This window comes from Herpailurus yagouaroundi, unplaced genomic scaffold (assembly GCF_014898765.1).
Source record: "Herpailurus yagouaroundi ecotype Mexico unplaced genomic scaffold, PumYag 100, whole genome shotgun sequence".
NCBI classification, from domain to species: domain Eukaryota; kingdom Metazoa; phylum Chordata; class Mammalia; order Carnivora; family Felidae; genus Herpailurus; species Herpailurus yagouaroundi.
Window position 1 is genome coordinate 34,391,886 of NW_024412391.1, and position 13,469 is coordinate 34,405,354.

The 13,469-nt window shown below is 37.3% G+C and overlaps 1 pseudogene; it reads left to right on the forward strand.

Annotated features, from left to right (window-relative positions):
- Nucleotides 1–1,762: 1,762 nt before the first annotated feature.
- LOC121028006 (ATP synthase subunit d, mitochondrial-like) lies at nucleotides 1,763–11,492 on the forward strand (annotated as a pseudogene).
- The last annotated feature ends 1,977 nt before the right edge of the window (nucleotides 11,493–13,469 follow it).

Genomic DNA, 13,469 nt, shown 5'->3' on the forward strand with positions numbered 1-13,469 from the left:
GTCTTCTGATAGGCCTATCCCTACATACAAATGGGAAAGAAACTTGAGATTTCAAAAAGTTGCTCTAGCACAGGCACCAGCAATTGCCATCATATAAACTGCTGCCTTATCCCACTTCAACTTAAATTAATTCCCATAACTTCCCTGACTTCATTTTCACTGGCTTTGAATACAGACAGAATTATATAGCGCTTTATGCTCTTTAATACTTTGCTCAATTGGAACTTAGTACCTTTTGTTGCTATATGGTAACATACTGTCTTCTAAAAACATTTTTTAAACAAGCTTCTGTCTCTTGATAAGCTTCTGCCATCCCATCTGCACTCTTCCAGTTTTACGTGGCCTCTGGTTTCAGCACTCTCTCTGGGTCCAGTGTTGTCCGGATTGGTAAAATTCTTTGAGAACAGAGTACTCCATAAAATCACATCCTAAGTGTAAACAGCAGGAATGAGATAGGTGAAGTGAAAATGTGAGCTTTCTGGTTTGTCACTTCTTTCTGCTGTTCCTCTGCCTCCCCCATCGTCTTCCATTTGCTTCCTGGCTTCAGAAGGAAGAATTCCCTAGACATCTTTTTTATCCCTTTTATTTAGGAAAGTTTGTTCTCAGTTGGCTAGTTGCCATTTTGGAAGGTAAGTGACAGATGATTTAATCCTCAGAAGTCTGACTTTTCTTAATTAAAATACTCCCTACCATCACAAATAGTGCAAGTACTAGCTGCATTAGAGCAGTTGATAATCTTGGTACCTAAATATTTAATTTCTGTAATGATTATAATGTAGCCATGAACTCAGAATAGTGACTATTTAGAAGACCAGCTCCTTCTTACAAGCACATGCATCACATCAAGGAAACACCTTCTCTACTTACTTTGAAGGTTAGATTTTCTAATTTTACTTTAACAAACTTTCACCAACTTTCCAGACTTTCACCAATGTGGAATAAAGTATACAGATGTGCATACCTGCCGGATTTTAAATAGGTATTAGGAATTGGCTGGAAGTCAGTTATGCTTAGGCGTGAACTCCTTAGCTTTAGTTTTATTTTGCATCTCTTAAAATCAGGGGGAGGATGGTCATATTTTCTTCAACTTTGAATTTCACATTCCTTTAAAAGAGAACATGCTTGCTTGCTAGCTTTGCGCATGGTAAAGGAAATCCAGAATAAGTCCATAAGCTACTGTCGTTTAGGAGCCTTAACAGCACAGTGCAGTGCTACATCCCCAAACATACCTCATGTATATGCATATGGTAGATGCCAAATACGTATTTGTTAATTGTCAAATGTAATATCAAATGATGATGGCAATGTGGCTGAAAGTAGATTGTTGAGTTAGAATAACTAGGCCTAAAAAACGATTCCAGAATATATAGGATACTTCCTGAGAAGAAGCACAGGTAGGGGATTGATAAGAACTTACCTCATTAACAATTAAATGGCTATGATAAGTTAGACAGAATGATCAACTAGCACAAGGTCAGACAAATGGAACTGACTAGAAATCTCACCAATAATACACACATTTGGAAAATGGATATATGTAGAGGTGGCATTATACAACAAATTCCATTGGAATTTCCTGGGTGATAGGAGTGTCTTTTGTTCTTATGAGGCAATGGTTGGTGAGGCAATAGTCCTGAATGAGGGCCAGTCACTAAAAGACTAAGCTAGGATTAGAAGCTTAGAACTTTCAGCCCTTTAAAATTTTTAAGGCGTGATCTATGGCCCAGAACATAGTCTATCTTGGTAAATGTCCCATGTGAGCATGGACAGAATGTGTATTCTGCTGTTGTTTGATGAATTCTCAATAGATGTCAATTATATCCAGTTAACTGATGGCACTGTTGAGTTCAACTATGTCCATACTAATTTTCTGCGGCTGGATCTGTCCACTCCTGATGGAGGAGCATTGAAGTCTTCAATTACAGTAGTAGATTCATCTACTTCCCTGTGTAGTTCTATCAGTTTTTGTTTCACATATTTTGATGTTCTATTAGACATGTATTTATTAAGGATCATCATGTCTTCTTGGAGCACTAACTTCTTTATAATTATGCAATTCCCTCTTTATCACTGATACCTTTCCTTGCTCTGAAGTCTGTTCTGGCTGAAATTAATATAGATGTTCACTCTTCTGATCAGTGTTAGTGTGGTATATCTTTCAGCATCCCTTTACTATTATTATTCAAAGATGTCCTTTTAATAAAATTGAGATTCTTACAGACAATATATACTGGGATACTATTCTTTGATCAGCATGACTATCTCTGTTTTTAATTGGTGCATAGACTATTGATGTTTAAAATGATTACTGATAGAGGTGGATTGATATATACCATATTTGTTACTTTTTTTTCTTCTTGCCCATTTTCTTACTTTTATCTTCCACAGTTTTTCTGCCTTTTGCGGTTTTAACTGAGCATTTTATACAATTCCATTTTCTCTCCTTGTTTAAGAATATCAATTATACTTTAAAAAAATGTTATTATTTTTTTTTATTTTAAAGACAGACACACAGAGAGAGACCACAAATGGGGAGAGGGGTAGATGGAGAAAAGGAGAGAATCTTTTTTTTTAATGTTTATTTATTTGTGTGTGTGTGTGTGTGTGTGAGAGAGAGAGAGAGAGAGAGAGAGAGAGAGAGAGAGAGAGAGAGAGAATGAGCAGGGGAAAGGGCAGAGAGAGAGGGAGACACAGAATTCAAAGCAGGGTCCAGACTCTGGGCTGTCAGCACAGAGCCCGATGTGGGGCTTGAACCCACAAACCGTGAGATCATGACCTGAGCTGAAGTTGAACGCTTAACTGACTGAGCCACCCAGGCACCGAGAGAGAGAGAGAGAGAGAGAGAGAGAGAGAGAGAGAGAGAGAAGAGGGAGAAAGAGAGAGAGAGAAAGAATCCTAAGCAGGCTCCACACTCACCACAAAGCCTGACATGGGACTCAATCCCATGACCCTGGGATCATGACCTGAGTCAAAATCAAGAGTCAGACACTCAAATGACCGAGCCACCCCTTAAGTGCCCTTTATTTTTTTTTTTAATTTTTTTTCAACATTTTTTACTTATTTTTTGGGACAGAGACAGAGCATGAACGGGGGAGGGGCAGAGAGAGAGGGAGACACAGAATCGGAAACAGGCTCCAGGCTCCGAGCCATCAGCCCAGAGCCTGATGCGGGGCTCGAACTCACAGACCGCGAGATCGTGACCTGGCTGAAGTCGGACGCTTAACCGACTGCGCCACCCAGGCGCCCCTTAAGTGCCCTTTAAAAACAAAAACTTTTTTAAAAGCATCTGAAATATTTCTTCTTTACGCTGATACTTACCCTTGGGTCTTCTTTCCTTCTGTGTTTTGTGGTCTCTGATTATAAGCATTTCTTTTCTTGACCTTAGTCTGTGGGAATCATAAGGCCCTAAAAGTATGATACTTCAAACAAAAAAGGATTTGTTTGCTTCTGCTGTTATCCAACAGGTTCTGGTACCTACTTGGGGCTTCTTTAACCCACCTGGTTAGGCTCCTGCACACTATGATACATCCTCATAACAGCATTTAATCACAGGGTTAGCCTGGGTATTTATTTATACCTTGGACCAACTCAGCTTTCCTGTTACTTATTCTTCACTGCTTCCTGGTAAGGTTTCAACTTACAGCTTTGCTCTTTGCTTGCTTGGGCCCCTGAAGATTTCCTTTATTTCTTGAAACTCAGCAATGTGTTTGTAATGCAAGATTTAGTTGTTTTGCAGGAGAGCTCTTCTGAGTGTCTAAACTACTACTCTACCGGTAATGGACATGTTTGAAACATTGTTTTTAGTTCTGTGAAATTTTAAATGTTAATATTTTCAGTCAAAAGGATTACATGCGTCTCACTCAAATATTCTGTAGACTTGGTAAGAATACACTATCATCAGCATTTTAAATTTGCAACTCCTAAATTAGTTCAAATCCCCATGACTGAGAATGTATTATTTAAAATGTGTCATACTGGTGACTTAAGCCATTCTTTAATCACAAAAGTTAAAATAAGAAAAAGAGTAAAACAAGTAGGAGCTACTTAAAAATGACTTTGAACATGTAGCCAGTCTACAAGAAGAAGAAGAAGAAGAAGAAAAAAAAAAAAGAACCGTTACCTCAATCATATACCTATGTCTTTCCAATTAGGTAGCATTCCATTATCTACGTTTTCTATGTTGGGTATTTAGCACCATAAATATACAACCTTTTTTGCTACAATAATATCTTCTTCAAAAAAACAAGACTTATAAACTTACATGATTTAATATTAGCTTAGCTATTTCTATTCCATTCTATTACTCACTTCCAGGATATTAACAGAATTTGCAAACACCAGAGTCTCAGTATCACTATCAATTTGCATTAACATAAAACTCTTCTTCATACTGTCTGTAATTATTTCATGCCTCATAAATCCAACTTGGTCCCTGTGTATTAATTTACCCATAACTCTTCTAAGTCTTGTCACCAAAATCTTGGCATATATCTTTATAGCACATTTAGTTATTTAAATGTGCCTATAATTTTCCAGACTGTTATCCCTCCCTTTTCTAAATTAGTAATAGGTACTTTGCTCATAGCTGGGTAAAACTCACCTTGTCCTGTTTGCTCCACAAAAACTTATCATACAAGGTAGTCAACTTCACCCTGAAATTATGAAATGACTCATCGGATAGCCATATTCTCCTGTTCTTTGCCCTTAGCAAGTTTTCAAATGTCATTTAGAGAAAATTAATTTGTCTCCACAGGACGTTCTAATCAGTGACATTGAGGATATATTTTCAAGCATTTCGTAGCTTTTAAAGTTAGCAGGAAATAAATCCACTGGAGTTATGACACCATTTTCTCCCCTTTATATAAAACCAATGGAAATGAGAAACTGTTCTCCACCATCACAGCACTCTGAGCCTGTTTTCCCTTGGGCAAAACATACTTAGATATAGGACAGAAACTAGGGTGAAACACTATATTTGAGTGTTAAGGAAATTGTTCCTTAGAGGCCAGAAAAGTTAATGTGTCTCATTAAATTATGACCATGGAACAGTACCAGGTTGTACAGAAAGTCAGAACTAGAAGAGGCTTAAGAAATCATTTAACACTACAAAATCACTTTATGGGTAAGAAACTGAGGACCAGGAAAGTTATGTGACTTGGTGAAAGTTACACAACTAATTAATAAGTGATTGAAGATTAGAATTTAGGTTTCTAATTCTTCGATGTAGGTATTAACTCTGTATAACTTTGAGAACATATTAATCCTATTTTACTTTTATTAAACTTGATAATCTTTTAATTAAATAATTAATACCATCTGAACATATTTCAAATGTGGGACACACTTCCATGAGTTTGAGCTCATGAGATATTTCACAGTCCTCACCATCAAGGGACACATAATTCAAGGGAAGAAATAAATATATAAATAATTATAGAGTGCTATATAGCAGGATAATGAGACTAGATGGACAGGAGCCAACTCAGGAAGGTTTCTTATTCCATGTTAAGTAATTCTGGCTTTATCTTTTTTTTCTAAAAAAATTGTTTTAATGTTTATTTTTGAGAGAGAAAAAGACAGAGCATGAGCAGGGGAGGGACAGACAGGGAGACACAGAATCCAAAATAGGCTCCAGTTTCTGAGCCATCAGCACAGAGCCTGATGCAGGGCTCAAACTCATGAACCATGAGATCATGACTTGAGCTGAAGTCGGCTGCTGAATCCACTGCCCCAAGTAACTCTGGCTTTATCTTAAGAGCCATGAAAACACATTGAAGGGTTCCAAGCAGACAAGAACTAGAATAAATTCACTGTTTCAGAAAGCTGTATCTATGCCAAAATTTTAGACAGTGGTTGGGGGTGAAGAACAAGAGACTAGCCAGTAGGCTACTGTATTATTAATACATAAATGCAAAGAATAATAAGGCTAACCCACAGTCATTTGTAATGAATATGAAGAGGAAAGAAGAGTTTGATAATTTTTTAAGTAGATAAAACTGATAAAAGGTCGAGACTTGGGCAACTAGTATATGTAGTGATAAGGGATACTCTGGGAGGAATACATTTGTATTAGAATGCTAAACTGGTTTTGTTTATTTTTTTACAGTTGTTGAACCTGAGGTATCTGTTGGATATTCAGATGAATGTTAGGTATGTAGTAAAACAGAACCTAAAAAATATTTGGTCTAATGAGAGAGATTTATGTACATAATAAGTGGAAATTGAACTTATGGATATGGATAAATTTTTATAGGTTTAAGTAGAATTAAAGAAAAGTTGAACAAGGGTTCGTGGAATACCAATATTAAAGAAGAGGGTAAAGAAAGGAAAAAAAAAAAAAACAGAGTGGCTAGAGAAGTTAAGGAAAAAAAAGTAAAAAGAAATGTCATGAAATACCATGATGGAGAGAACTTCAAAATGGCAAAAGTGCCTCAAAAGGTCACATCCTGCAGAGATGTTACATGAGATAAGAATTCCTATGCTCATCTTGGGTTAGTCACACAAATGTCTTTGGTGACCTAAAAAATAATAATTAATCTGTTAAATGGTAAGAGAAAAGCCATATCAAAAAGTTGAGGTATTAGTGAATCAGAGTTATAAATGTGGAAAAATGCATGAACCTATTCCTTCAGAAGCTTCTCTCCAAAGGAAAGGAAAGGAAAATTAGAAAACCCTACAATAGAAGGAACATGGAAAATATACAATAATGAGAGAAAGAAGTTGAGAAATTCTATTATAACATTAAAGTAAAACACTCACCAAGGGGCACCTGGGTGGCTCAGTCAGTTGAGTGTCCAACTTGGCTTAGGTCATGATATCACGGTTCGTGAGTTCGAGCCCCACATCAGGCTCCATGCTGACAGCTGAGAGCCTGAAGCCGGCTTTGGATTCTGTGTCACCCTCTCCCTCTGCCCCTACCCTGCTCGCGTTCTGTCTCTCTCCCTCTCTCAAAAATAAATAAATGTTAAAAAAAAAAAAAAACACTCACCAAACATTCAAGGTAGAAGACATTTGAGGCTAATTCCAACCTGTTCACACACATGGTTAAGTCCAAAGAGGAAAAGTTACTTACATAAGTAATCACTGTCAAGCAGTAAAGGATCTAGTACCAAAACGGACATCTCCACAACAAAACATGGCATTGCTGTGGGTACTACTCAGTTCAACAACTGGTAATTTTTTTATAATAAACTTCTATTACTGAGGCAACACCAGTATTTCTAATCAAATATGGGAGGAGAATTTCTTTTAATGTTTATTTTTTTATTTTGGGGGGGGGTGTGAGGGGGGGAGGGGCAGAGAGAGGGAGAGAGAATCCCAAGCAGGCTCTGCATATCAGCACAGAGCCCACCGCAGTTTGAACTCAAGAACTATGAGATCACAACCTGAGCCGAAACCAAGAGTCAGATGCTTAACTGAGCCACCCAGGTGAATTCTCCACTTAGAAGGAGAATTTGAATAGATGTGTTCATTACCACTGGTAAACACAGATCTATCTGGAAATGATTGTTCCTGCCAATTCAGAGTACAAATCAGGAACCGTGCAGAATATTATATGAAGTTATTCTGAGGAAGAGAAGGAATAGATATTCTAAATCACTTTAAACTGATTTTAAGCAACCTTAACTGTAATAATGTTATTGTTTTTTTCTAGTTTGTCTTTTACATTTCGATCACTATTTAACCACTTGCTATGCTAAACATTCTGTCTTTCAAAGAGATTTCCACAGATTAATGACTTCATTCATCTAATACTTGTTTGCTCTTTAAAGATGCTCCTACACTTTACTAGTTCTCCTAAGATAAGCTCTAAAAGTTAAAAAAGCACTAGGCATTTGAAAGCACAGATTTTCCTTTAAATTATGTTGTTTTTAAAAGCAGTTTTACTACACAGTTGTACCTAAATATGACAGCTTAATTACAGTTTATCTGTACTACATCCTAAAACATTGGAGATACCATAAAATGGTAATACCTCTATTTAACAGGAAAGCTTGATATGCATGCTTTGAGAACCAACATGGTGGGATGTGTTTCCTTCAGTGCTGAGCCTCAGCACCTCACTCCCATCCCAGAACTAAGTGCAGTTGAATGAAAATGTCAAAAGTTTCCTCCCCAAAAGTAAAAATATATGCATCAGAATATGGGAAATCTTAGCTAGTGCATGTTGCAATAAATTTACAGAATATGGGGAATTTTAGCTAGTTCTTGTGGTGAATTATTTATCACCAGTATGAACATTTGCCTCAGTTTTCCCAGGACAGCCTCAGTTATTTTGAACAGTTATCCTTGTGTCTGGCCTGGTTAGCACCTCCATTCATTTTAAAAAATATCCATGTTTTGACAGCTATTTATGTAGTGATCATATTCATTAGCTATACTTTCAGGTTACTGATTAGGTACATTCTTCCTACACTTTCTTAAATCTTGGCTAATGTTGTAAAAGTTGAAAATACAATTGATCCTAGAACAACATGGGATTAGGGGCAATAATTAGGGGCAATTAGGGGCCATGAAGTCAAAAATTCACATATAATTTTTGACTCCCTCAAAACTTAACTACTAGTAGCCTACTGCTGACTAGAAGCCTTAAAGATAACATAAGCAGCCAATTAACACATACTTGGTATGTTGTATGTATTATATACTGTATTCTTAGAATGAAGGAAGCTTGAAAAAAAAAGTCTTGTTAAGAAAATCATCAACAAAATACACATACAGTAGGGTACTGTAAAACATCTGCATGTAAGTGGACCCATGTAGTCCAAATTCCTTTTGTTCAAGACTCAACTGTAACTAGCAGGGAGTAGAATCAAACAAATTTAGTCTAAAATGTATAGGAAAAGGGTAGGTATACACAAAATGAAGTGAATATTAGAATAATTGTTTGAGTTAGTCAGAAAATATATATTTTTGTTTTACCTGAATAGCTCAGGGAAGTGTTTTGATGAAATTTTAAGAATTATAGAAATGAAGTTTCTCTAAATCATATAGTCATTAGAAAAAAGTAAACTAGAAGATACAGACAAGAGCAATTATGGAAATTTTAGAAGTTGGAATGTTCTTCTCAAGACATTTTGAGAGAAAGGAATATATATTTTGGGAAGGGAAAGCTAATTGTTTCCCTGTGAACATTCTAAAATGATTCTGTAAGCTGATCAATAAGCTGAGGCAACTTATTTTATAAACATAAATTTATTAATTCTATAATTATGGATTTATTTGATTAAGAGTAAAGTTGTTTTTAAAAATAACCCACACTGCTAATCTACAACTAACAACTTTTAATTCTATGATAACAGGAACCTTTAATAACAGTTCATGTGTTCTTTGAATTTGTTTACTCTTTTTCTACTAAAAATTCATATTGCTGGATTCAGAGGAATATAGCTCATGCTTTCAACCTCAACAGCTTCTGAAATTATGGTAAGTATAAATTGACAAGAAAGTTTAGTTTCTATTTACCAAATAACCTGGAAGTGAAATAAAAAGCAGCAACAATAATTTTAGTAAAGCAACATATAAACCCTGTGCTTTTGATCAGGAAACACAATTTTAACTTAAGAATCTGCCCTTCCCTTTGTAATATCCTCTCTAGGGGAAAGATAACCTTAAATAAATAGCAGCCAGCCTATAAGGCCACTGTGAAGAATACCTAAAAATTATTACTTAGCTTACTGCCAAAATAATATTCAATTACATTTTTAAATATTTTTAATGTTTATTATTATTGAGAGAGAGAGAGAGAGAGAGAGAGAGAGAGAGAGAGAGAGAGAGTGTGTGTGTGTGTGAGAGAGAGAGAGAGAGAGAGAGAGAGAGAGAGAGAGAGAATATGAGCGGGGGAGGGGCAGAGAGAGAAAGGGACAGAGGATCCAAAGCAGGCTCCTGGCTGACAGCTGTGAGCCAGATGTGGGACTCTAACCCACAAGCCTCGTGAGATCATGACCTGAGCTGAAGTCTGATGCTCAACTGACTGGGCCACCCAGGTGCCCTGAAATTCAGCTACATTTAAGATACATTTTTTACTTATTTTCCAAAATGACAAGATATTATAATATGTAAGAGAAAGGCATTGCATGGATATAAAATGCCACCTTCATGTGGCTTACATTCCATTGAGGATATGTTATATGCTATGGGGAGGAGCTCAGGGGAAACAATAATCAAATATGTAGAATAGGCTAGATAAGGAATGATGAGAACATTAAATTAATGATTGTTCACAGTGACTGAATATGTCAGTAATTACAAAAGATCCATCAGTAAGTCACAGAAAATTATTGACTTTCTTCAGTAAGTCCAAAATTAGAAAACACTGGTTGGAAAATAATAAGAAAAATCAAATAAGTATGTAAGACAAGAAAATCAGCCAATTCCAAATACTTTTATTTTAATGGGTAACTTTTACTTTTTACCACTTCACTGATACAAAGTATTTTAAAAATCATGCAACTGAATAAGCTTTTTAATAAATGAGGAAAGTGAGGCAAAAAGAAAGCTGAAGTAGTAAAAATTTATAATTAAGTAACAGGTGTTTACTAAGGTTTGTGGTTTGAAGTTGTTCAGGCTATTACTGGGTTCATGCTCCTTTGAGGAAAACTAATTACAGTATCTCTCTGATGAAAATTTTCCAATATTGCTTTCTACTCTTCTGTGCCTACTCTCTACCACAATGACCTATTCTCTCTCCCTCCAAAAAATCCAATAACCAAGAACAGAAAACTTTTTAGACAGGATGGAGCCACCTTGAGGTTTTGCTAACTAGAAAGTCCTAGACCACATCACAGCTAAACTGTCTCCGAATCTCTAGAGCAGGCTCAGCAACCAGCATTATTAAATCCAGGATTAAGTTCCTCAAATGATATGAGTCACATTTTTAACTATTGCTCCTTAAAATAAGAAACTCATGGGGCTGCCAGGGTAGGTGAAAGATCTCAAGATAGCTGGGCAAAAACTTGCTCTAAAAGTCATTGACTGGGTAGCTTTTGGGGAGACCATAACTGGAAACCAAAAGGCCATTGCTAACTCCCTGAAATCCTGGAATGAGACCCTCACCTCCATCCATGTTGGCTACTCTCCCCTAGAATCCACCTGCTATAAGCCCTTTACTGGGCTTACTACAAGGTCAATGTGGTGACGTCTGGCTTGGTAGATGACTTTGAGAAGTTTAATGCCCAGAGGTAAATATACTGTCCAGGTAGATGCTGAAGAAAAAGAAGATGTGAAAAGATGTGCTGAGTTTTTGTCTCCCTCAAAGGCCAGGAATGAGGAATATGAAAAAGAGCTGGAGAAGATGAAGAACATAATTCCATGTGAACAGATGAGCATTGAGGACCTGAATAAAGTCTTCCCAGAAACCAAATTAGACAAAAAAAAAAAAAAAAAAAAAAAAGTATCCCTACTGACCTCACAAGCCAATTGAAAAATTTATAAACCTGAGTTGGGGAGAAAGCTCTGGTCCTTGTATTATAAACTCTGGACACAATAAATAAACAAACAAAGAAACAAACAAACAGAAACTCACTGTCATGAGAATTAAATAACTAGATTTGACAGGACATATCATTGACTCATTGACCACTGTATCAAAGAAATAGAAGAAATGAGTATTTTTTTTAATTTTTTTAACATTTATTTATTTTTGAGACAGAGAGAGACAGAGCATGAATGGGGCAGGGGCAGAGAGAGAGGGAGGCACAGAATCGGAAGCAGGCTGCACGCTCTGGGCCATCAGCCCAGAGCCCGACGCGGGACTCGAACCCACGGACTGCAAGATCGTGATCTGAGCTGAAGTCGGACGTTCAACCGACTGAGCCACCCAGGCGCCCCAGAAATGAGCATTTTTTTAAAAACTCTGTAGCTAAACTTCTTTTTATTCTCAATCTTTACTGGCCAATCTTCTAAAAGTCTTCAGTTCTTAACCATGTAAAAATTATATTTTTCTGGGGAACCTGTGTGACTCAGCAGACTAAGTGTCTGAGTCCGGCTCAGGTTATGATCTCATGTTCTTTGTGAGTTCAAGCCTCACATCGGGCTCTCTACTCTCAGCACAGAGCCTGCTTCAGATCCTCTGTCCTCACCTCTCTCTGACCCTTCCCCACTTGCACGTGCGTGCACTTTGTCTCTCTAAAGTGAATGAACATTTTTTAAAAAAGAAAGAAATTATATTTTCCTCAAGGATGAAGAATATAAAATCATCAATGAAGAAAAGAAGTCTGTTTTAATCCCCAATTGGATTTTAATGATAGCCCACTGCCTCCCTATTTATTAATGGTATACCTTTCTCATACAGAATTCCTGATGTCTGACATAAAAGAATCATGACCTTTTTGGTCCTGATTTACATAAGGACCTCTCAATGTTCTGCCAGCTACTGCAAGCCCTGCACACATGTGATACCTTGTGGTCATCCCACTTTCCGTGACAGACCCTCTAGTTGCATACCAGGTATCCATTTACCTCTTCTTTCAGAAAAGAATCCTACCGTTTGTTCAGGAGCGATCTTTAGCCAAGATCAATTTCTTAGCCTCCCACTAGGTATGTCCACGTTACTAATTTCTTACATACTACTGGTATATGAGTGGGCATGCTAAGAATGTGGACTCCCCTGAGGTATCCCCCTTGAGGTATCTGACATGTTCTCTTTCCATCTTTATCCTTTATGCTGCTCAGGACATAAATATGTTGCCTAGAGCATCAGAAGCTACATTGGGCCATAGAAAAACCTCAGAAATGGAAGCCATACACTAAACATGAAGAAAATTAAACTCAGGAGTAGGACAGGCCCCTAATAACACTGTTGAATCACCATGCTAGTCATGGACAATCTGCATCCAGCATGAGCAGAGGAGACGGGCAGAGGGTGAAAGAGAGAATCCCAAGTTGGCTTCACACTTAGTGTGGAGACTAACCCGGGACTCGATCCTATGATCCTGGGATCATGACCTGGGCAGAAATCAAGAGATAGACACTCAACTTACTGAGCCACCCACATGTCCTACAAACTCTGTCTTAAATTATGTCCAGAAGGAATCTTTTAAATGGTTCATTCCATCATATGTTGCTCAATATAAAGGAAGAAAATGTGTCCAAGTGTGACTTTCGGCTAAGATAATAACAAAGAAGCATTTTTTTTTTTTAATTTTTTTTTCAACGTTTATTTATTTTTGGGACAGAGAGAGACAGAGCATGAACGGGGGAGGGGCAGAGAGAGAGGGAGACACAGAATCGGAAACAGGCTCCAGGCTCCGAGCCATCAGCCCAGAGCCCGACGCGGGGCTCGAACTCACGGACCGTGAGATCGTGACCTGGCTGAAGTCGGCCGCCTAACCGACTGTGCCACCCAGGCGCCCCAAAAGAAGCATTTTAACATGTGTTATAGGTATGATGTCTTCTTAAAGAAGAATAATTTTAGAGCTTCATCATTAAAATGTGGCCAGTTTTTATAGATTGGTTTGAATTGTAATTAG